Raw genomic sequence first — 25,758 nt, forward strand, 5'->3', positions numbered from 1 at the left:
GTCTTATTTTTTTTAATTATAGTTTCCTACTTGATTTTCTCTTGATGCTTTAAAAATTCTCTTTATCTTTATTTAATCATTGACATTTTAATTATTATGTGTTGTAGTGTGGACCTTCTTGGGTTCATATTGTTTGGAACTCTCTGTACTTCCTGAACCTGGATTATTGTTTTTCTTCCCCTTGGTTAGGGAGGTCTTCAGCTGTTTTTTTTTTTTTTTTTTCAGTTAATTTTCTTTCTTTCTTTCTCTCTCTCTCTCTCTCTCTCTCTTCCTTCCTTCCTTCCTTCCTTCCTTTGTTATTTTCTCTTTTTCCTCTGGGGAACCTATAATTTGGTGTTGTTCAAGAGATCTATCCTCATTTTGTTTTATTCTTACTTCTTTTTGATGTTCAGCTTGGATGCTTCTTATTACCCTGTCTTCCAGATCACTGATCTGTTTCTGCATTGACTTTGATTCTCTTTAGTTTATTTTTCACTTCAGTTTTTGTATCCTTCAACTATGGTTATTTTTCATATATTTTTTAATCTCATTTTTGAAGTTTTCACTACCTTCATCTTCTCTCCAATCCTTTGAGCATTTTTATGATCATACTTTGTACTCTTTATCATGTAGGTTGGTTATCTCCATTTCATTTAGCTTATTTTCTGAGGTTTTGCCTTCTTTCATTTGGAAAATATTCTTCTGTTTTGTTTTTCTTGATTTTCTGTGTTTGTTTCTTTTTATTAGGCAGGACTGCTACTTCTCCCAAACTTAAAGAAATGGTCTTATGTATGCTCACCCTCTGTGTAGACTGTGTGTGCCTGGTGACATTGTCTGACTGGCTGGAGTTGTGACTGGCATGGGTGGTGGGTCCTGGGGCACTCCATGCTGTGGTTTGTTCTGGTAGGCTAGCTGGAGCTGAAGTGTGCATGGGCTAGGGTGGTCCTGAGACTCTCCTACTAGAGGGTGCCCTAGCAGGGTAGCTGAAGCTGAAGTAGGTACAAGATAGTGGTGTGTTGGGGCTCTACATGCAGAGGATGTCCTGGCAGGACAGTTGAAGCTGAAGTGGGTACAAGATAGGTATTTTGTTTCACTCCACACAGGGGGTACCCTAATAAGGGCAGCTAGAGCTGAGATGGGGTGTGGTTTGAGGGATCCTTTCACTCTGCACTGGGGCTATCCTAGTAGTTGTCTGGAGTTTAAGTGGTGTGGGCCTGGCGTATCCTGGAATGCTTTGTGCCTCTGTCACTTTGTTAAGCTGGCTGGAGCAATAGGGAGCACTGACCAGGGGCTGCTGTGGTAAGGTAGCGTGGTTGGGTATGGGCTAGGGGTCTGGGGCTCACTGAGGTGGTAGGCTAGCTAGGGCACCTGGATCCTATTCCCATCCATGCTGTTATTGTAGAGGGGGAAAGTAAACCATGACTCTTACCATCTCCTCCAACCTGGAGAGAGTTCCAGTAGGTACCCCAACATTTGTCAGAGTTCTAGGGCTCATTCCTTTATATTCCAGTTGCCCTTTCATTTTACTTTTATTTTCCCCAAATTTTTATTTAAATTTAAGGTAGTTAATATACAGTGTAGTATCAGTTTTAGGTGTAGATTTAGTGATTCTTCACTTACATACAAAACCCAGGACTCATGACAAGTACCCTCCTTAATACCCATCACCTATTTAACCCATATCCCCACCCACCCCTCCTTCAGTAATCCTGTTTGTTTTCTATAGTTAAGAGTCTGTTTATGGATTTGACTCTCTCTTTTCTCCCCTCTATATTCATCTGTTTTGTTTCTTAAATTCAAACCACACCATTTTTTCCTGTGCCCTGGGGCAAGTGAATCTTCTCAGAGTCTCTTAGCGTTGCAGTTTGCAGTGTCTAGGGTGAAGATTTCCTCCAATATGGGTTTTCTGTCTCTTTTGCCATTCTCTCTGTAGTCTGTCTTTCGTTGTGAAGAAGCTATTCAGTCATCCCTCCATTCTTTTTCAAGAGAAACTATTCTATAAATCGGTGTAGATTTGGTGTGTCTATGGAAAAGGTGAGTTCAGCTTTTACCTGTGTCACCATCTTGGCTCAGAAGTCCCTATTTTCTTTTTTCATTCATCTGTTGATGGACACTTAGGTTATTTCCATGTCTTGGCTATTGTAAATAATGCTTCAGTGAACATGGAGGTGTGGATACCTTTTCAAGCAATGATTTCATTTCTTTGAGATAAATACCCCGTAGTGGTATTGCTGGATCATATGGTAGTTCTATTTTTAATATTTTGAGGATGCTCCATACTGTTTTCCACAGTGGCTGCAGCAATTTATACTCCCACCGACATTGTACCAGGGTTCCGCTTTCTCCATGTGCTTGCCATTTCTTGTCATCTTTCTAGGATAGCCATTCTAACGGTGTGAGATGATAGCTTATCGTGATTTTGATTTGCATTTCCCTAATGGTTAGTGAGGTTGAACACCTTTTCATGTACCTTTTGGCCATTTTGTGTATGTTCTTTGGAAAAATAACTATTTGGATCCTCTGCTCATTTTTTAGTTAGTTTTTATTTTCCTTTTGAGTTGTAGGATTTTTTTGTGTGTGTGTTATTTCTGATATTAACCCTTCACCAGATACATGATTTAAAAGTATTTTCTCCTATTCAGTAGGTTGCCTTTCATTTTGTGGGTGGTTTTCTTTGTTTTGCAGAAGCTTTTTAATGCGATGTGGTCTCACTTGTTTATTTCTGCCTTGCTGCCTCCCCTGTGAATGTTGATTCTAGTATCTCTATACCAGGTATAAATGATAGAGTAGGGGTGGAGGTGGGGAGAGAAAGGAAATAAAGGGAATAAATGGAGCACCTGGGAGTGCTTAGAATTAGGAAAGTATGTCTGTGGCAAAGTGCCCTTAGAGAACTACAACCCTGGGTGTGAGCCTGACCACCATCTTAACACTTCCTTGTTTAAGATTTAAAACAGTCTATGGGGAGATATTCTCTTTCTTAGGATTATCATTCTGATTTTATTACAGAGCTCTGTTGGGAAATTAATTTTTCATTTTAGGAACTTGCTAGAACATATCTGTGGCAGAAACTGTAAGTACTCAACAAGCTCATTTCCTTTTCTTCCTGGGCGTATAGCTTGACTACCTTTCTCTGTCTCCCTTCTCCTTTGCAGTTAGGTTTGGCTGTACAATAGAGCCCTGGCCAGTGGAGTATTGGCAAAAGTGATGTCTGGCACTTCTAGGGCTGGTCCGTCAAACTTCCTACATCATCATCCAAGCTTTTTCTCTTCTTTGCCTGTTGCTGGATGCCCGAGATCTAGTCTAGAGCGGCACTATCCAATAGAACTTTCATGATGATGAAATATTCTAAACCTCTTCTGTCCAGTATAACAGCCATGTACTCACTGAGCCCTTCATATACAGCTAGCAGAACTGGGGAACTGAATTTTTAATTTCGTTTAATTTTAATTAATATAAATAACCACAAATGGTTAGCAGCTACCATACTGGATCGCAGAGCCTTCGATAGAAGGAGTCTGGTCCCTGAGTGGCTGGATGGAGCAGAGTTCTTGGCCTGCCTACACTGCATGGTGAAATGCATGAGAAATATATACTTACTGTGTTAAAACATTATAATGTAATACCTGTTCCAGAAAAGGAGGGACACCTGCTGATTCACCTACACTAAAAATTCATGTGGCATGCATTTTCAGCTGGGCAACAATATGGCTGGATAAACACAATATCTCATATCAAACCCAATCATCTAGTGTAATTCCTAAATAGGCAATCTAATTTACCGCCCTTAAGCGGTTAATTTTTGCCCCCAGTTTTGCCCCCCACCCTATTTTCTTGGAGAGCAGTAGTGAACAGGAGGCCATGACACAGGTGCCACCCCCTTTTCCTACTGGGGTAGAAGAAACTGCTCAGCACTCTGGTTTCTTCTCCATCCTAGATCACTGTGTAGGCTTGGGGAAGTCACATCATTTCTCTTGTTATTGCCTTTATCACCTATAAAATTGTGACTTCTGGATTTGTTTTTTTTAATGGTTCTTTCATATACATGCTCCATGATCTCTTATGCACCCTCTGTTTTTTTTTTTTTTTTGAAGGGGTGACTGCCACTACCATTGCTCTGGTCTAAGTCCCTCCAGGCCCTTCCAAGTTCTGTGCCTCTGACTTCATGCCTTCATGTCTTTCCTCTGTATCACTAATTATGCCCACACCCGTTAATACTGCTGCCCCATACCTCATTCACCTACAGCCTCTTCAGGCTCATTCCCATCCAGACCTCTCTGGTGAGAGGGCTTTTAGGAATATCCCTATAAAACCCTTCTGTTCAGTTTCAGAAGAGTGGGCTCTGGGGACAGATGAATCTCCCCGTCTGGGTGCTTAATCCTGTCACATGGCATTTCTCTCCCCATTTATATATTCTAGACTTTTATCTCCTTCACTCCTAGAATGTCAGGGGAATTAAAAGTTTGTAAGTTGCCTTGAATTCCTTGGGGATAATGAGCAAGTGTAAAGAATAAAAGTCATTTTATGGAAAGCTGTTGAAAAATAGGCAGTGAATTGATTCACAGGCTCCCCCATTGGGCTATGATTATGAGTGTCTCAGATGAAATATCACATTTCAGTACGACAGGTGATGCCTGTGTTGGGCTGCTAATTGTAATAAAAAGCTTAATTTGCACGTCTGTTTCTCATTCCAGTGGGTTGAGGAGAGGGGGGGGGCAAGGATGGGGCTATTCAGGGAGTCTTTATAAGCTTGTCCTTGAGTTGGTGATGGAAAGCGATTGTTCCAGCATTGTACAGTCAAAGCTTGACTGCTTGGTGCCACTAGTTTCCCAGCTATTCTGTTTCTCAGTAACACCATCGCTTTTCCTGTCTCCTAAGGCATACATTTCGCATCGATCATTTACTCACCTACTTCTTCCTTTTGTTCTCCTTCTCGCTCCGTCTCCCTCCCTCCCTTTCTCTCCATCCTTCTCTCCTTTGCTCATCCCCTCCCTTCTTTTCTTCCCTTCCTTTCTTGTGCCATCATTCCTTAGTAATTGTAGTTGTCTGTTTTATTGAAGAGACTGAGCATAAGGTGGTGAATGAGATCAATATGTTCCCTGCCCTTGTATAATTGCAGACTATTATGGTTGACAAACAATGATACAAGGAATTTTATTTTATTTTTTTTAGAGATTTTATTTATTTATTCGACAGACAGAGATTGCAAGTAGGCAGAGAGGCAGGCAGAGAGAGGAGGAAGCAGGCTCCCCTCTGAGCAGAGAGCCCAATGCGGGGCTCGATCCCAGGACCCTGGGATCATGACCTGAGCCGAAGGCAGAGGCTTTAACCGACTGAGCCACCCAGGCTCCCCAATACAAGGACTTTTAACAAAGAGCTGTTTGTTTGTTCATTCAACAAGTAATGAAAGAGAGCCTACTATGAGCCAGGCACTGTTCTACAGACTTGGGATACATCAGTGAACAACAAAGCCCAGACTTCTCTGAGATTGTAAAGCAGGTGACTGTGATTTACCTAAAGGGTCCAGAGGGGTGACCAGGGATGCTTTGTTTGGCCCGGTAGGATGAGAAGAAATTAGGTCAGCCAAAAAGGGTCAGGGAAAGTGGTCAGCTGGCTGCTGGAGGGAGCAGCTGGTGAGGAGGAAGGAACGAAGTTTACTCACTGAAGCTGGTGCATATGGTGTGTGGGTCCAGAACGGCAAAAATGAGTCCTGAGAGCCAGGCAGGAACCAATCCCTAGGGGACATCTAAGCTACAGCAGTGATTTCAGAGTTCATTCACGGCATTTAAAGATCACATTTAAAGGGGAGTAAGGACAGTTTGGATCAGAGTTACTGTCCAATAGAACTTTCTGGGATGGCGGAAATTCTGCTCTGGCCGGTATGGTAGCAACTAGTCACAGTAACTAAGCATGCTTAAATTTGTGGACTATGTGACTGAGGAACTGAGTTTTAAATTTTATTATTTTAGTTTATGTAAGTTTAAAGGACTGCATGTGGCTAGAAGCTACCTTACTGGATAGTGCGTATCAGAACTGTTTGTTCATATCATATCCAGGATTATAATCACATGTTTTCTGCATCGCACCCCAGTGTGGACTTCTGCTCCTTTGAAGCTTTTCCCAACCACGGAGGCCTGCGGTACCAATCCAATCTCCCAGCTGCCTGGGCAGCAACTTTCTACAAGTTTTTATGTGAGTCCCCCTTCCTCCTCACTGACTCTTCACACTCTCAGAGTGAGGACTGTCTTTGTTTTTATCCTCTGGCAGGCCACGCAGCCTCTGTTCATGGAGTAATTTTTATTTCGGGGTTGACTCCTGTTTTCCTCTGTGGGCTCAGGATGGGTGGAAAGCGCGAGGATGCAGACGCCAGCTTGGCCTGCGTGCTACCCCACTGGGTCTGCGTGGTCAGCCTCTAGAGGGCGCATGGGGGGCATCTGCCCAAGAAGCCAGCCTGCCTGGCCTCTAGGAGCCCTGCCCGAATCTCTCACCTGTCCACCCCTGGGGCCCTTCCGTGCTGTGAACCAAGTGAGGCAGAGGGCTTCTCGGGTTCTCCTTCTTGTCACATGGAGGAACGGTTGGGTTGCACTTCTGAAAGTCTTGTGGGGACAGAAGCTTGCTTTCCATCCTTGTATTTCCTCTCGACAGTCAAGTCATTTTCCCACTGAGGTTTACAGTTTAAAACTGATTGGGAAGGGTCTTTTTTTTTAATTTAAGAAAAATTTTTTTATTAACATATAATGTATGATTAGCCTCAGGGGTACAGGTCTGTGAATACACACTTCACAGCACTCACCATTACACATACCCTCCCCAATGTCCATAACCCCACCACCTTCTCCCTCCCCCCAAACCCCCCAGCAACTCTCAGTTTGTTTTGTGAGATTAAGAGTCTCTTATGGTTTGGCTCCCTCCCAATCCCATCTTGTTTCATTTATTCTTTTCCTACCCCCAAACCCCCCACGTTGCCTCTCCACTTCCTCATATCAGGGAGACCATATGATAGTTGTCTTTCTCCGATTGACTTCTTTTGCTCAGCATAATACCCTCTAGTTCCATCCACATCGTAAATTGACAGTTTTTTTGGTCAGTACTCATGACTTAGTTAAAAATGTTTTTCCTCTTTGTTTTTTTTTTTTTAATTAAAATAAACTGAAGACCTATATCTAGCAGATGCTGCAGTTCTACTTCTATTTAAAAGGGGAAATATACTGTGGAAAGAACCAAGATGCCCTTCAACGGACGAATGGATAAGGAAGATGTGGTCCATATACACTATGGAGTATCAGGCCTCCATCAGAAAGGACGAATACCCAACTGTTGTAGCAACATGGACGGGACTGGAAGAGATGATGCTGAGTGAAATAAGTCAAGCAGAGAGAGTCAATGATCATATGGTTTCACTTATTTGTGGAGCATAACAAATAACATGGAAGACAATGGGAGTTGGAGAGGAGAAGGGAGTTGGGGGAAATTGGAAGGGGAGGTGAACCATGAGAGACTATGGACTCTGAAAAACAATCTGAGGGGTTTGAAGTGGTGGGGGTGGGTGGGAGGTTGGGGTACCAGGTGGTGGGTATTAGAGAGGGCACGGATTGCATGGAGCCCTGGGTGTGGTGAAAAAATAATGAATACTGTTATGCTGAAAATTAAAAAAAAAGGGGGGGAAATATATACCTACCTTACCTTCATTTAGATCAGCCAAGTATTTTACACGTCATCCTTGTGCAGAGGATGCAAGGATGACACGTAAATCTCCGTATCGTTCCGGTTTTAGTATATGTGCTGCTGAAGCGAGCACTCACTCACTCAAGTATTTTAGACTTGTTCCATCTTTACATATGAGCTTGTTTGGTGTACATTTATATATTAATCTTTTAGTGGTTGCTCTAAACATTTCAACACATAAGCTTGGTTTATTAGAGTTTATCATGAATTAGGACTTTTAACACTTCTCAGATAATGAAAGTATTTAAAAACTTAAACTTCATTTATTCCCCTTTGACTTTTGTGTTTTTGTTAAGCATTTTGTCTTTATATATATTTAAAATCCTATGACAATTTTTTATATAGTGGATATTTATTCATATTTTTGCCACTTTTTTAAAAAATGGTGGTGTTTTCAGGTTCTCTTTTTTTAATTTAATTGCTTTTCAGTGAAGCAGAATTCATTGTTTATGCACCACACCTAGTGCTCCATGCAATACGTGCCCTCCATAATACCCACCACCAGGCTCCCCCAACCTCCCACCCCCCGCCCCTTCAAAGGGTCTTATTTCCATGCTTATGTTTTGAGCTCAGCTTGAAGCATGAAAGGAAATATTCTTATGTTCTCAATCAATTTGGGGACTTTTCTCAATTCCCTCAGTCATCAGAACCAAAATGTGCGAAGCTCTCGTTTGAGTTCTCTCACGTGACTAGCCTAGGGCTGCGTCTCCTCTCTCTGGAAGTACAGATAGCATTGCCCCATTTTCAGAGTACACAGAAGATGGGACATGGTAATTTTAGTGACGGAATGGGGATTTTTGTCCTGGCAGAGTCTTGGTTCTCACAGGGGAAATTTATTTTCATAAAATAATGATGGTTTCAAATATCATTTAGGGAGTGTTTCTGTTTTCTCAGTGAGCCTTTGTTGTCACCTGTGGAGATGGGACCTCATTACCACATGAGGCTTTCCTCCTGTCCTCAAGGCCTTTCTGACTATCGGAACATACTTCACTGGGCTGAAGTAAAATCCGCTCATGGTGGCTTTCACTCCTGGATTTTGGCTTTTCCCAGGGGGCCTGATAAGCCCAGTCTTACATCCCTCCTTCACCTGAACATCCCTGGGTATTTGATGATAGGCCAGTCTTCCCTTGTCCAGTAGATTCCCAGAGTTCTTTTATTGATTTCTTGGAGGATGAGGTGTCAAGCCCCATGGTCATCTCGAAGGACAGTCTTTACTTTCTCCTCAGATGGGAGCACCCAGAATAAAGGAAGTCAGCTTTATGCAGAGATGTGGAGAATGCGTGACCTGGGCAGAAAGGGCATGAAGTCTTGACCAAGTGTGTATCCCAGAGAGGTCCACAGTAGTGGTCCTGCCTATATAGTGAGGGGGTCTTACTCTTTGTCCCGTGTCCTCGGATAGACTCAGCTGTGAGAGGACATGGCCCTCGTTTGCATCAGTGCCGTCTGGCGCAGTGTCTCATCCAGAGTGGGCCCTTGGCGAGTATTTGCTGTCGGGCTATGGGGGCTGATGTGAGTGCTGCTTCAGAGCAGAGGGCGCCCAGGGAGAGAATGGAATGAGATGGGATGCATGTAGGACCCAAGAGGCACTTAAGTGAGGACACAGAGCTTATGATTAATTCAAACAATAAATGAAGAGGCAGCAGAAGGACCTGAAGGAAGAGACTGAAGTGGTCGCAGCCACAAGAAAGACGATGTTAGACGAGGCAGACTCTGTGTTGGGATGGGAATGGTGCGAAGCAGAAGGCTTGTTGTTTTCCGTTTCCCCAGGAGACTTTCTTTCTTGAGGCCTCTCCCTCCACATAAATGACAGCCGCTCCTCACAATGGCTCCTGGAGACAGGGCATGGCTGTTATGTTCATTGTTAATGTTCATTGTTCAGATGAGCAAAGGGCCCAGGGGATTTACCTCCACTTCCCAAGGGAACAGGATCTGTGTTGGGCCCAGGGCACCTGCTATCACTGACCTCACCATGGGGAATGGCCGCAGTGAATTCAGTGATGGCGAGAAATGAGAGGTTAGGAAACTGGTGGAATTTGAGAGAGCTTTTTAAAGAAGATGTGCTGTTCATGGTGTTTGTTGATGTCACTTTGGTTCGGTTCAGTAGATAATCATTGAGTCTCTACATGTCCTTCCTGCTGGGAAGAATAGAGTCATGGGCTGGGCAGAAAAGGAATATGAGCATGTGGGTCAGGACAGCTGCCCATCGACAGGAAAGTGGGTTGAATTTATGCGGCGGGGAGGGACACCAAGGATTGTTAACAAGGGTCAAAGTGGGTATAGAAAGCCATACCCGTATGTATAGTAAGAGACTTGAACTGTAGTGCCTGTGACCTACAGGTGAGTCTGTTTGGCTGCCAACTCAGGCCTGGGCCCGAGAGCCCAGGTGCTTGTGGAGGTCACAGAGATGGACAAGAAATGGTCGGCCACATGCAGTTACAATCTAGCAGGGAAAGTAAATCAGACGGACATATAATTATATAATATGTAGAATATAAATATATATCCTCTATATATTTATATATACATACATAAATATGTAGAATATAAATATATAAATATATAGAATATAAATATATATTTTACTATGCTGTGATTACAAAGGAAGGATATATTGCTTCCTACTGGAAGAGAAGCTGGAGGCTCTATGAAGAGGAGACAATTTGACAAGCTCTTTGACCCTCAAACTGCCCTTGCCCTTACTTTCCTGTTTCTATATTTGCCACCCTGCTGGTCAAGCCAAAAATCTAGAGGCGTCATTACTGATACTTCTCTTTTTCCTCTCCCTGATGTCCAGTCTGTCACTCGGTTCTGGAGCATCTGTCTCCAGCAAAGAGCTTGATTCCATCGGTTTCACTCCTTCTTCGCTGCCACCATTGCTGCCATGGACACAACCGCCTGTTGCTGGGACTGTTGAAAGCATTTTCTACACATCTTCCTATCCTGTGAACAGTTTTTGCAGCATCCAAAAGGTAATTTAAAATCCTGCCACTCCTCTGCTCAAAAAACCTCTGTGGCTTCTCATATTAGTCAGTGAAACAACCTTAGGCATTTCCCCCAACCTCACCCTGTTTTTGCTTTATTGACATCAATGCTCAGCTTTTATTGTCTACTCCTGCAGTGGGGAGGGACAGCCTCTTCTTCCACTGCTGCTTCTTGGTCAGTTTCTCTTTGTGCTCGTTCAGCTGGCAACACCTGGCATGTGTCGTCTTGGGCTGCAGATCCAAGGGCTTGTTACTTCTTACCCTTGTATAATTTCTTGAGGTTCCCTTTCTGAGTCTGGTTAATGGCGGTGAGATTACGAGCAATGGATTTGCAAACAACTTGGAGAGCTTGGAAGCTACCTGGCTTGTCACAGTTGGGACAGCTCCGTCTTCAGGTCTCCCAGCTGTTTAAGCAGTGCCCCCTCCACGGCCACACGCTTCTTGCTGTGAAGGTCTTGAGCTTTAATCTTGGCCATGCCTGCAAAAGCTGCTGCCACCTGCTTCTTGACAAAGAGGAAGATCTTTAGGTATTTCAAACAAGGAATATTAATACAAGATTGTGTTGCATACATACAGAGGATGGGAGGCAACCGGAGCATGAAAACACCACCACCTCAAGGTTAGAGACTCCCAATCCCCCGAACTCAGAAGCTGCTTGATCATGACGGGTTCACCTGGTGGGAGCTGTGCTCTCCGAGGAAGGGGCTGTTTGGCAGGAAGCTGCAAGGGCAAAAGAGATGCCACCATTGCATAAAGTGGCAACTAGAGTCAAGAAGGGAGAAATACTCTGGCCTCTCCTTCCTGTCTCCTAGTCTTCCATTGTCAAGGGATCCTGGGAAATGCTGAAGGGTAGAAACAGATTGACAACCAGTTGGTGAAGACTGGCATACTCCCAGCTCTCTGCCATTGCCTACAGGGCCTCACGTGATCAGCTCCTGGCCACCTGGCCACTCTTGCCTTGTACCGACCTTCCTTCCTCCTAGCAGCCTGCTCTGTGGTTTCCCTCCTTTACCTGGAGTATCCCAGGCTCTTCCTTCCCCACTTCTTTGGACAGTGGGCTCTCTTTCCCGAATAGGCATCCCTTGGCTACTTTCATGGCTGGCTCCTTCTTTGCATCCTTTAGTCTTAGCTCAAATGGCACCTTCCCAGGGGGACTTCCGTGCCCCGCCCCAACTATAGTACCTCCCCTTGCCTTACTGATGACTGTTCTGTGATGTCTCCTTGGCATTTCATTGTGGCACTCACCATAATCAAGACTGACTGACTTGTTAGTTGTTTATTATTTGTCTTTCTCACTTCATTCAGGTCTCTGCTCAAATATCATCTCCCCAGGAAGGCCCTTAAGGCCACCCACGCTAAGGAGTGCCCCTTTCCCATCATGTTCTATTTCATCACACAACTTTGTTGTTGTTGTTGTTGTTATTATTATTATTATATAGGTAGTCATTACTTGGCAAACATACTACCCACCCCCCAACCACACACACACATAGTTTTTCCCCACTAGATTCTAAATTCTCAGAAAGCTTGTTGACCTTGCTCATTTGAAAAGAAAGCTCCATGAAGGCAGGGGCTTTATGTGTCCCATTCAGCTGATTGAATGTTGTGAACATCCCCCGCACTTAGAACGATGCCACATACCTTGCACACTCAGTGAACACCTGTGGCATGAATGCATAAATAGTGTTGAAGTTGAGTAGAATCTCAAAAAGCTGTGTTGGAAGAGAAGAGAGAAGATTCTCCAATGATGGAAACACATCGTTGTGTGTTTTATTAATAAAAGCAGAGATATTGGAAAGTGTATGCTCTGGGGAAGATGAGAACTTTGGTTTGTTGAAATGTGAAGACCGTGATGGGTGTTAAGTAGGAGTTAAGTCAGGAGACCAAATCATGGAAGACCTTAAAGGCTATGTTAATGAGTTCATTAAGTTAGGAAATACGGAACCCTGGAAGGTTTTGGAGCAGGGTTGTGAAATACACAGACTGTGCTTGAAAGATGCATTGGAAGTGTCTAAAGCTTTACTTTACTTTAACACCGGTGATAATTTTGTGGCTATTGGAGAGTCACAGTTGGTTCAGAGGGATGCCATGAGCAAAGACTAGTGAACCTAAGAGGCACTCTGGTCTGGTTAATTGGTTGGATCATTTATTCATCAAGGATCAGAATACCCGGTAATAGCCAGGTTCTGCTGTGCAAGGAAACAGACATTTAAATATAAAACAGTATTAATGTAAATGTAAAAACAGGATCCCTCCCTTGGGCTCACCCTCTGATAAGGAAAGTAAACCTGTAAACAGGTCATTACAAGGCAGTGTGAGATGAGCTCTGTGTCCCAGGGGCTGGGGCGGAGCAGGCGGAGCAGCCGGCTCTTCCTGGGACAGTCCGGAAGGCTGCTCCCACGCCTGGAAGGCGAGCAGGCAAGGGCCCGTGAACACAGGGGTGAAGGGAATGAAAGCAGAGGGACAGTAAGAGATCTCTTGGCTTCTTTTTACTCTCTCATGGCCTGGTGGAGGGACATTCATTCAGTCAAGGGAGAAAAGGAAAAGTCCAGGGTTTTCCCGGGAAAAACAAATTCTGCATTACATTACACCAAAGTTTTGAATTTTCCCACATGACTGAATGTTTCTGGAAACAAATTTTTGATGAACTCAAAATCTTCAATCATATGAATTTACCATTTAAACTGTGTTCCACAGCTGGGATTCCAATTTTTTAATTATGAACAATGCTGAGATTAAAATCTTCATTCATGAAACAAAACAGAGGGGCCGTGTAAAATGCAGAGGGGTTCAAGAGCATGGCTGTCTGGGGAACAGGGAGCAGTAGCTCTCTGGGTAGAGCGAACTGGCATTGGGAGGGTGGGCAGAGCACTGTGGATTGGAGATGATGAAATGTGGGGGTTCAGAAAGCTAGGAGGGGCTGGTAATGAAGACCTTATTTCACCACGGTAGGACAAGGAGTTTGAAGACAAGGTCTGTTTCCTACTACTCCTTCACTTCTGCTTGCAACAGAAATGCTCTCTTTGTGGCCCTGACATACTCAGTTTACACCATTCATGTTCATTTTTTTCTAAAAATATTTAGTAAGTTTCTACTATGTGTCCCCCACTGTTCTATGCATTGAAGATATGGTGCTGAATAAGGTAAACAAGCTGCCCTTTCATAGTTTAAAGGCTAATGAGGAGGATGCATACGTGTGTGTGTGTGTGTGTGTGTGTGTGTGTGTGTATACTGTGTGCATTTATTTCTTGCCAAGTCATGATTAATTTTATGAAAACATTTGGATATTTATATATACTTTTTTTTTTTTTTGCCAAATTGCTGATTAGTTCTAGGAAAAATACAACTTGTCTAAGGACATAAAACACGATGAGAGGGAATGTTTAGATTGTGGCAGGTCTTTCTGTTTTGTGGAAATGATATGGGAGAAAAAGATCTGAAGTGAGGAGCAAGCCATGTGACTATCATGGGGAAGCGTGATTCAGGGAAAGAAAACAGCAAATGCAAAGGCCCTGAGGTGAGAGCTGTTCCAGGAAGAGCAAGGAGGACAGAGCAGGTGGAGTGAAGTTAATAAAGGAAGAGGGATAGAAGTGGGGGAAGCAAGTAGGGACAAATCATGGTGGGCTTGCAGGTGACACGCAAGGTTATAGATTTTATTCTAAATGTGATGAGAATTCATTAGAAGGCTTTGAGCAATTCGTTGTAAAAGAATCATGCTAATCGTTTGTGAAAAATGGCCTCTAGTGGGGCAGGGGTGGAAGCCAAGGGATGAGTTGGGAGGCTGTTATAGTAGTATAAGTGAGAGATGGTGGTGACTTGGTGCAGCAAGTGGTGATGCTGTTGGCAAAAAATGGTTAGATTCTAAATATATTTTGAGGATGGAGCCAGTAAGTTTGCTGATGGATTGAATGTGGGGTGTTGGGGAAAGATAGAAATCAAGGATGATTCCCAGGGTTTTTGACTTGAGTACCTGGACAAATGAACAGTGGTGCCATTTACTGAGATAAGAGACACTGATGGAAAAACAGATTTGTAAGAATGTAGAAGGCAGTGAAGTCAAAAGTTTTAATTTGGAAAAGCCTACTGGACACCCAAGTGGAGATGCCGTGTGAGCCATTAGATGCACAAGTCAGGAGTTCAGGGACAAAGTCAAAGGTGGAGGTAGACATTTGGGAGTGTCCACATATGGGGGGCAGTTAAATGCAGTTAAATGCGGTCTCTGTGGTCCTGACCATCCTTCCAGGACCAGAATCAGTGCTGCTCCTTCCATGAAGCTTTCCTAGACTGTCCCAGGCCTTTCCTTTGCCTTCCTGTTATTTCTTTTAAACTGAAGACTTTTGTTTGGGAAAGCTGTGGCTTTGCCTGTGATTTAGATCTCTTGAGGCTTCACAGGGCCTTGACTGGGGTGTCTAGAGTGAGAGGTGCTCGTCTTCTACGACTATAGGTAGGTGGGCTGTGTTTCCCAAGGTTCTCTGCGGCTGATGTTTGGAAGTATCAGACAGGACCCTGTTCTTGTCATTAGAGCCTAGACCTTCAAGATCAGCAACAAATATTGAAACATCATCATGCAAACCAAAGGTAAAAAGACTCATTATATGATTCTTTTTTTATGAAATATCCAAAATAGGCAAATCCATAGAGACAGAAAGCAGATTAGTGGTTGCCAGGAGCTTGGTGAGGGGGATTGGCAAGAGACTGTTTAATGAGTAGGGTTTCTTTTGAAGTGAGGAAAAGGTTCTGGAACTGGAGAGTGGTGATGGTTACCCAGCACTGTGAATATGCTTAATGCTTTTGAACTGTGTACTTTAAAATGGTGAATTTTATGTGTGTCTATTTTACCACAATGAAAAAAAAATACCAAAAATATATCATTAGGGATGACAGTTTCCACAGACCTTCTCATTCTCTTCTCTTTGTGGCAGCTTCCTCACTTCCACTGGCTCCCTTTGCTTGGGGCAGGGATGGAGGCTGGGGGCTAGGCACTAGGGATGGGAGAGGTTGGATGCTTGTGGCTGGGGCCTGGTACTGACCTGCTTGGAAGGGCAGTCTGTTTGTGGGGAGAAGTGGAGGAAGGCAGGGATAGGATTACAGAGCAGGGTTAATTTACTCCCAACCAACCTAAGATTTAGGATGCGTGTGGGGGTGGGATAGGGGGTGGCCACGGGGAGGCTTGGCGAGCTGTGATGACAACTCATCTGCAGACCACCAGTATGCACTAGGGTAGCTACTGACACTCTTCTTGCTGAGCCCTTGCTTCCAGGGGCATCTGGGAAACTCTGGGGGGACTTGTGTTGCTGGTTGTAAACTCTGACTTTCCCCCAGCCTGGGGAAGGAGTCCAGTAGGGATTGGCTCAGAAAACCCCTTGAGAGAGGCTGGAAAAAGACTTTCCCAGCGATCTGATTATCCATCCCCTTACTGGGGTGACCACCCTTTGATTTTCAGGGCAAGGTTCTGTGGGCTGTGCTTTGGGGGTTCCTAAGGACCCATTAGCTTGAAATTACCAAGTAAGATGTAAGATGTTTTTACTTTGGGACATAGTGTTGCCTGTGGTAGACCCCCGAGCAGATGTGTTAACTTGAGAAGGGGAGCCTATTAGCTATTGCACTAGCATGGACAGTCGCAGGGGGGCACCAGGGAATTAGGATGGGGAGGGTGGTTGTATTTCTAGAGATAGAGATGGAGGATGAAGATGGAAATCCAGAAAAGTCCAGGACATGTGGAGTCCTCAGTGAAAGTAAGCGAAAGGGAATTTGCTAGCTCTTCCTCTGGTACAGGGCCACTTATTTCCAGCATTATTACATTAGGACTCCGGGTGTTTGCAGCCCCAAGTCTATAATATGGGTGTGACTCTGGAAATAGGAGTTGTCTTAGTCTGCTTTGGCTGCCATGATCAAATGCCTTAGACTGGGTGGCTTAAACAACATCCATGTATTTCTCACAGTTCTGGAGACTGATGTCCAAGGTGAAGGTGCTGGCAGACTTGGTGTCTGGTGAAAGTACTCTTCCTGGCTTGCAAACAGCCATCTTGTTGCCAGGGCCTCATCTGGCAGAGAGAGAGAGAGGAGGAAAGAGCTCTCTGGTGTCTTTTTTTAAAGAGGGCACTAGTCCTATCAGATCAGCACTGCACTTTATGACCTCACCCTCTAAGGCCACCTTAATTACCTCCTAATGGCCCTGTCTCCAAATGTAGTCACATTGGGGGAATAGGGCTTCATCTTGTGAACTGGAAGGTGGCAAATACAGCCTTTCACAGCACTCATAACCACACAGCTTCAGGAATGCTCTCTGGGAGGATTCAGAGGTCTAGAGCTGACACTCAGCGGCCTCGTTTCAGAAACTCATACTATGGATTGTGAGTTGTGTCCTGACGTGTCCTTTATGAGAACCAGCTAAGCTTAGGAATCATTATGTTGATGAAAACTGAACCTGGAGACCCTGCTTCTCAGGGGTTGAGCCACAGGTGAACCAATTTCTCCTTGGTATTATGAAATACTTTGTAGGGGTTGGGACACATGTGGGGCCAGGGGCCGAAGCAGTTGGTCAGGGACCTGAGCTGTATCTGGAAAATAGAGTGCAGGTAACTCTTGGCTTATAGACTATCTTCAGGCTCTGCTCGAATAATATATGCAAACTGGGTTTATCTCCGGGGTGGAACAGAAAGCTGCTGGAATTGTGTGTCAAAAAGTGCCATAGCCCAGGAATCTGGTCAATGATTCCACGTGTGTGTGTGTGTGTGTGTGTGGGCAAAGGGCTGGGTAAATGAAGCAGAGTCCCTTGTTGGCCTCTTGTTGACCCTGGGATGATACGCATAGAATATTATTTTTAAAGATTTTATTTACTCATTTGACAGGCAGAGACCACAAGTAGGCAGAGAGGCAAGCAGAGGGAGAGGAGGAAGCAGGCTCCCTGCTGAGCAGAGAGCCCGATGTGGGGCTCGATCCCAGGATCCCGGGATCATGGCTGAGCAGAAGGCAGAGGCTTTAACCCACTGAGCCACCCAGGTGCCCCAAGAATATTATTTTTAAAAGAACTCCATGAAGGTCAGCATGGACAGTGTTAAGGCACAGGCAAACCAAGCAGTTTGCTGCTTCCATAGTACAATCTCAGTGTCTTTTCATTTGTCATTAAAGCCTTTTAGAATTTCTTCTGACCTTATCTCCCATGTTTCTCCACTGGAAATCTTTCTTCTGCTACTTCACTAAGCCTTACTGACTTCAACCTCCTTACCTCTGAGTGTAAGATTCCTTTTGGCCAAATCCTATTTTCCCATTCTTTCCATTCTTCAAGAACAGCTCAATCCAAGGTGCCTGGTAGCTCACTCAGTTGGGCATCTGACTCAGGTCATGGTCTTGAGGTTGTGAGACTGAGCCTTGTGTGTGTGTTGGCCCTGGAGCCTGCTTGGGATCTCTCTTCCTCTCCCTCTGCCTCTCCCCTCCCTACTCTCTTCTCTCTCTCTCAAAACAACCACCACCACCACAATAACAACGACAACAACACAACAGCAACTCAGTCCTCATCTCCTCCCCGAAAAGCTCCTGGTTCCTCCAGCCCACACGGATCTGTCTCTCTTTAGAAATCTTAAAAGGTTTAAAATTGCTTTCACTTCTTGGTTAAATCATAACTTTTTCAAAGAGGTATTTCAGAGATGTCACCACCATATGCAGACCCAGAGTGGATGAATGACCAACATCCAGTGAGTAGAAATTTATGCAGCCCTAAAAACCAAGCAGTCTGTTCTAAAAGGAAGAAGAGGCTAGGCAAGTAGAAATGTGTGTCATCAGTGATTGGTGATCCCTGCCAAAGGGAGTGCTTTAGGAATAAGAGCATTGCAGTCACTGGAAAGAAACATGAAATTGTGGCTCTTGGAGCAAAAGGAGGCTTGCCCTTAATTAATGGGTAGCTGGCAAAAAATACAAAACAAAAAATAAAAAACAAAAAACCAGTGCTAACAGAGGCTGAGATGGAGAGCCGACTGAGAAAGCGCGAAGACCATGTGTGATGGTGGCAATTGTGAAATGTCACGTTTAGCAATGAATAGTAGATGACTGATGTGGAAAATACGGGGCTGGTTCTTTAGAGTGGTCAGGATGGGGTCTGTGAAATGATAAGGGAGATAAATGTGGATCGCTCTGTTAGAAGATATGTCAGTCTCCTCCCCATCTAGATGTTGTTTGTGAGTATGAATGGATTTGCTCTGTGGAGTGCTGGAGCCTTCCACGGCCGCAGGTGGTGTTTACATGTTCCGCTCGCTTTCCTGCTGAAGTGTGGTGTATCTGTTAAATACAGGCTGTGGAGGTAGGCTGTTTGGGTTCAAATTCTGGCTCTGCTGCTTACTAGTTACACGGCATGCTGGGAATGTCCCTGAGCCTCTCTATGCCTCAGTTTTTCTCATCTGTAAAATGGGGTTAATAATAGTACCTTCCTTAGAGTGTTGTTGTGAAGGTTAAAAGAGGTGTAATGCACAGAAGCATTCAGGAACATTTCGCATGTTGTAAGAGCCAATATGGTGTTAGTTATTATTACCATCGGCTGTCAGTGTCATCACTGATTTTATGCTGTCTTCAAGTCTTTGAGGATGGTACTGATGAAAGGCTAGTGCTCTTTTCTGGTGGGGGAAGTAAGAAATTGGGGGCCAATATATACTCATCTGGTCTCAAAGGCTTTGAAAGCCCTGATATTTCACATATTTGGAAAGACGTTTGCAAGTCTTGGAAAGTGAATACCAAGAACCTCTTCCCAAGTTTGTGGGCTTGAGGCACTGGAGGTGTTGGTGCGACTCCCAGTCTCCATGTGTCACAGGTGGGACTGGAGCCTGCACCTGGGGATGGGAAGAAAGGTGGAGATTAGCTGCTGGTCTTCAGATGAGACCCTTAAGGGATGCCACGAAGGTGTGAAGTGTTGGTGTCTCTGGGCCAAAGATAGTTGTTTCAAGTGACTTTCATCTCTGACTAGTCCAGGGTATGGTAGGTGTTTGATGAAAGTGTGAGAAGGGTGCTAGGTGTATCCCCAGAGACTTTAGTGCCAGACAGGCCTGGATTCACATCAGGGCTTGACTCCTTATCACTTATGTGACGTTAGGAAGCTACTTAACTCTTTGAGCCTTGGAACACAGGAGGAATACATAAGATAATGTATATGAAGTTGTCTGCACATAGTAAGACTGAGGCATATTAATTCCTTTTCACTCAGTTTCCTCATCTGTAGAATGTGGATAGTAAAAAAAAAAATTGTGGAACTTCCATAATAATTATAGATAATAGTTATAAATTCATTTATTCAACCTTTTTTTTAAATGTCAACTATATGTCAGGCACTGTCTTAAGAGCTTAGGGCTTATCTGAATAAAATAGACAAAGATTCTTTCCTTTTGTAGTTTGAATTTTACCAAGGGAAGATAGACAATACACTAACAAATGAGTAAGACTTCTAGTGTGTTTAAAGATGCTAAGTATATGGAAAGAAGAGAAAAATGAAAGTCAGATAAGGAGGCTTGGAGGTGCTCGGGGTAGCAGCAGTGTGCAGTATTAAATAGGAAGGCCAAGACATGCTTCATTGAGAAAGGGGGTATTTGAGCAAAGACTTCAAGAAGATGTGGAACTGAGTCACAGTGATATTTAGGGGAAGAGCATTCCATGCAGAGAAAGAGCAGTACAAATGCTGTGGGAGTGTGTCTGGCATGTTCCAAGAAGAGCATGGAGGTCAGTGTGGCTAAAGCAGAGTAAGAGGGGGTAGAAGAAGATGAAGTCCGGGGAATAGGGGGGGAGCCAGACCATGTAGGGCTTTGCTGGCCATTGGGAGGGCTTTGGATTTTACTCTAAATGAAATGAGGGTATATCACAGAATGCCAAGTAGAGAAGAATAATGATATCTGCCTATTTAAGGGAATCACATTGCACACTGGCTACTGTGTCCAAAACTGAGTGCAGAAAGACAAGGGTAGAAACAGAGAGACCAGTTAGAAGGCTCTTGCTGTGTCCCTGAGAGATGATGGTGGCTTGAACCAGAATGGTAGAATGGTAGCAGTGGCAGATGAGAAGCAATTGGATCTCGTATTCTTGATGGTAGAGTCAGTAGGATTCCTTGATGATTGAATATGGGGTATAAAGAAAAAGATAGGAATCAAGGATAATCTGAGCAACTAGGAGGATTCCACCAATTCAGAAGAATATGGAACAGGTTTGGGTGGAGAAAATTAGGAGTTTACTTTTGATCATGTTGAATTGGAGCTGAATATTAAATATCCAAGTGGAAAATTGTGTAGACAGTTGGTTACGTGAGTCAGAGCTTGGGAGAGAAGATCTGGGCTGAGATATAAATTTGGGAATTGACAACGTATAGTGGTAATGATTAAAATCATGAAGCCGAAGGAAATCACCAAGGGAGTGAGTAGATATAGAAGAGAAGAGTAGCAAGGGCCAGCTCTGGGCCTCAACTGAAAAAAGTTTGGTGGAAGTATAAGAATCAACAAAGCAAGTTGATGGGAAATGATCCGTGAGGTAGAAGGAAAACCAAGAAAGAGTGGTTTAATGGAAGCCAAACTAAGAAAGTATTTCAAGGAGGAAGGAGTGATCAACTGTGTCAAATAATGTGACAGGTCAAGTATATTAGTAACCTATTGTTTAACAAATCATTACAAAACTTAGTAGTTTTGTAATTTTGAGGGCCAGGAATCTGGGAGTGGCTAAGGTGAGTGCCTCTGACTTAAGATCCCTTGCAGGGTTGTGGTCAAAATGCCAGCTGGGGCTGCAGTCATCTCAGGCCTTGACTTGGACTGGAGAATCCTACTCCAAATTCTTGCAGTTTTTGGAAGTCCTCAATTCCTCACTGGCTTTGGTCAGATACCTCAGTTGCTCACAATGTGGGCTCTTCACAGGCTTTCTGTGTAGCCTTATGACACTGTAGCAGCTTCTTTTCATGTGATCTGAGAGAAAGAGAGTTCAAGAGAGCACCTTAAAGGGTAGTCACAGTCCTCTATAACCTAATTTTGGAGGTGCTACACCATCAACTCTGGATATTCTTAGAAAGAGACTATAAGAGTGCGTGAATACCAGGAGGTGCGGGTCATTTTGAAGTTGATTATCATGTCAAGTATAACAAGAAGAATTCATCATTGGATTTAGCAATATGGAGGTTATTGTTGACCTTAAGAAATGTTGTGAAAAGAAGTATTTGATGAAAGTTGGTGTAAGAAATACTGGGATGAAGAGATCTGAGACCATGAAACACACAACTCTTTTGAAGAGTTTTCTACAGAGAGGAGCAAAGAAATGGGGTAATACCTGGTGAATGAAGTGTTTTTTCTGATATGAGGGAAATAGCACTATGTTTATATATTGATGGAAATAGTCCAATAGAGAGTGAAAAATTGATGATGTATAAGAGAGAATTAGTAAAGCACTGTCCTTGAGTAGGAGAGATAACTTGTGTTGAGAAGGGTGGGTTGACTTTAGATAGAGGCATGCTGGATTCATCTACAGTATTATTTGGGAACATAAACTATGTGGTATGTGGGCAGATATGGTTATGGAAGTCTGCGGAATTACCTTCTGATTGCTCCATTTTTCTCAGTGAAGTGGGAATCAGTGGCATCAGCTGGGCTTGTTAGATGGTATTTATTTTTAAAAATCATTTCTTTGATACCTTTGGTAACTTTTTTTTGGATACCTTTAGTAACTTCGATGAAGGTAAGTAACTATGGTTACAGTAAAGGCACCTCCCCCAAGATTCCTTTTGCTTTAAGTCAAAAGGTAGAACTTTTATTCTCATAATTTGTCCAGATGGTGGGGCATCTGCTGTTCATGGTAACTTTGTAATATAACATGGAAACAAAGATCGATTTAACCCAAAATAAACAGTTTATTCCAAGACACTAAAACCCGTTCCCGCCCCCCCCCCCCCAAAAAACCCTACAGGTCAAGATCCCTGATGAACATAGATGAAAAATTTTCAACAAAATATTAACAAGCCAGATTCAACAATACATTAAAGGGATCGTATACCATGATCAGTGAGATTTATTCCAGGGCTGCAAGGATATCCATAAATCAATGTGATATACCACATTAACAAAATAAAGGACAAAAAATTATATAATCATATCAATAGATGTACAAAAAAATTGACAAAAATTCACCAACCATTTATGATAAAAATTCTCAATGAGGTGGTTTAGAGGGAGTATTCCTCAACATGTTGAAGACCATATATGACAAACCCACAGTTAGCATTATACATAGTGGTGAAAGCTGAAAACGTTTCTTCTTCTTCTTCTTTTTTTTTTTTTTTAAAGATTTTATTTATTTATTTATTTGACAGAGAGAGAGAGAGAGAGAGATCACAAGTAGGCAGAGAGGCAGGTAGATAGAGAGGGGGAATCAGGCTCCCTGCTGAGCAGAGAGCCCGATGCAGGGCTCCATCCCAGGACGCTGGGATCATGACATGAGCTGAAGGCAGAGGCTTTAACCCGCTGAGCCACCCAGGCGCCCCTGAAAACTTTTCTTCTAAGATTGGAAATAAGACAAGGATATCCTTTCTTGGCACTTTTATGCCAAGAGGTCCTAGTAGAGGTCCTAGCCATAGCAATTAGGCAAGAAAAAGAAATGAAAGTTATTTAAATTGGAAAGGTAGAAGTAAAACTCAGTATTTGCAGATGGCATGATATTATACATTAAAACCCCTAAAGCATGCACCCAAAACCTATTAGAACTAATAAATGAACTCAGTAACGTCGCAGGATATACAGATATCTGTTGCATTTCTATACCCTAATATCAGAACGATGAATTGAGAATGTAATCCCATTTACAATTGCATCAAAAAGAAAATATCTAGGAATAAACTTAACCAAGAAGGTGAAAAACCTGCACTCTGCAAGCTCTTAAGAAACTGATGAAAAACAATGAAGGCAAAACAAATAAATGAAAAGATATACTCTGCTCAGAGATGGCAAGAATCAGTATTGTTAAAATGTTCATAATACCCCTGCCCAAATCCATAGATTCAATGCATCCCTATGAAAGTATCAGTGACATTTTTCATAGAACTAGAACAAAGAATACAAAGATGGGTCTGGAACTACAAAAGACCCCGAATAGCCCAAGCAATCTTGAGAAAGAAGAACAGAGCTAGAGGTATCATTCTGTCAGACTTAAAACTCTACTATAAAACTATAGTAACCAAAGCAGTATGGTACTAGCACTAGATGAATGGGATAGAATAGAGATCCCAGAAATAAACCCATACTATATGCCCAATTAGTCAACACCAAAGGAAGCAAAAATATACAATGAGAAAAGACAGTCTCTTCAATAAATGGCTGGGAAACTGAAGAGCTACATGCCAAAGAATGAAACTGGACCAGTTTCTTTCCCCATTTACAAAAATAAATTCAAAATAAAGATTTAATGTAAGACCCCAAACCATAAAATTCCTAGAAAAAAACATAATGAGCTTTTTAACATTGGTCTTAATGCTTTTTTTTTTTTTTTTGATCTGTCACCTCAAACAAGGACAAAAGCAAAAATAATTAAGTGGAACCACTATATCAAACCAACAAACAAAAAACCCCCACAAAAATAAAGACCCATTTACAGTGATAGAAACCATCAACAAAATGAGAAAGCAGCCTACTGAATGACAAAAGATACTTGCAAATGATATATCTGAGAAGAGGTTAACATCCAAAATATATAAAGAACTCATACAACTCAATATTAAAAAAAAATAAGATAAAAAAAATGGACAGAGCTGAGGTCCCCAGGTGGTTCAGTTGGTTAAGTGGCCGACTTCTGATTTTGGCTAAGGTCGTGATCTCAGCGTCGTGGGATCGAGCCCCGAGTCCGGCTTCATGCTCAGCTGGGCATTTGCTTGAGGATTCTTTCTCCCCTTCTGTCTGCTCATTCTCTCTCTTTCAAATAAATAAATAAATTTTTATAAAAAAATGGGCAGAAGGCCGAGTAGAGAGCCTGATGCGGGCCTCGATCCCAGGACCCTGGGACCACGACCTGAGCTGAAGGTAGAGGCTTTAACCCACTGAGCCACCCAGGTGCCCCTCTTTGAGGTATTTATATGAAGGAAACAGAAACACTAATTTGAAAAGACTTATGTACCTCTATGTTCTTTGCAGCATTATATTTACAATAAACAAGGTATGGATGAAATTTAGGTGTTGATTGGTAGATGAACAGTTAAAGATGATCTCTCTCTCTCTCTCTCTCTCACACACACACACACACACACACACACACACACACACACACAGGAATATTACTTAGCCATAAAAAGCAAGAATTCTTGCCATGTGTGGCACCATGGGTGGATGGACACAGAAGGTGGTATACTAAGTAAAATAAATCAGAGAAAGGCAAATACCAGATGATTTCACTTACATATAAAATCTAAAAAAAAAAATGGATAAACAAAACAGAAAGAAATAGACATCATCTACAATAGATGTAGAGAGCAAACTGATGATTGCCAGAGGGGAGGGGAGTGGGGGAACGGATGAGACAGGTGAACGGGGATCAAGAGGTGCAATGTTCCACTTATAAAATAAATAAGACACGGGGATGTGATATGCAGCAAAGGGAATAGAATCAATAATACTCTAAAAATTTTGTATGGTGACATATGATAACTGGACTTATTGTGTTGACCTTTTCCTACTTATTGGGTTGACCATTTCCTAATGCATATAAATATCAAATATGTTGTATGCCTGAAACTAATATAGTATTGTATTTCAACTATTCATCAATAAAAAACAATTTTTAAAATGTTTGTGCTAGGGCACCTGGGTGGCTCAGTGGGTTAAGCCTCTGCCTTCGGCTCAGGTCATGATCTCAGGGTCCTGGGATCGAGTCCCGCATTGGGCTCTCTGCTTGGCAGGGAGCCTGCTTCCTCCTCTCTCTCTCTGCCTGTCTCTCTGCCTACTTGTGATCTCGCTCTGTCAAATAAATAAATAAAATCTTTAAAAAAAAAAGTTTGTGCTAAAACAAATAAAATCACCTGCCATATTCTTATATAGACAAGAGGTAACATCTCAAGAATTTTTTTTTTAAGATTTTTATTTATTTG

The 25,758-nt window shown here is 42.9% G+C and overlaps 1 protein-coding gene across 1 annotated transcript in view; it reads left to right on the forward strand.

The window, feature by feature from the left end:
* Window positions 1-25,758, forward strand: part of CACNA1E (calcium voltage-gated channel subunit alpha1 E) — a 507,516-nt gene that overhangs the window by 67,498 nt on the left and 414,260 nt on the right. The window contains exon 2 of the mRNA XM_045074304.1: window positions 10,496-10,670. The gene's annotated coding sequence lies outside the window, so the exon portion shown is untranslated. The remainder of the gene's footprint in view (window positions 1-10,495; window positions 10,671-25,758) is intronic.

Source organism: Mustela putorius, unplaced genomic scaffold (genome assembly GCF_011764305.1).
Source record: "Mustela putorius furo isolate JIRA1106 unplaced genomic scaffold, ASM1176430v1.1 tig00537335_pilon_pilon_pilon, whole genome shotgun sequence".
Taxonomy (NCBI): Eukaryota; Metazoa; Chordata; class Mammalia; order Carnivora; family Mustelidae; genus Mustela; species Mustela putorius.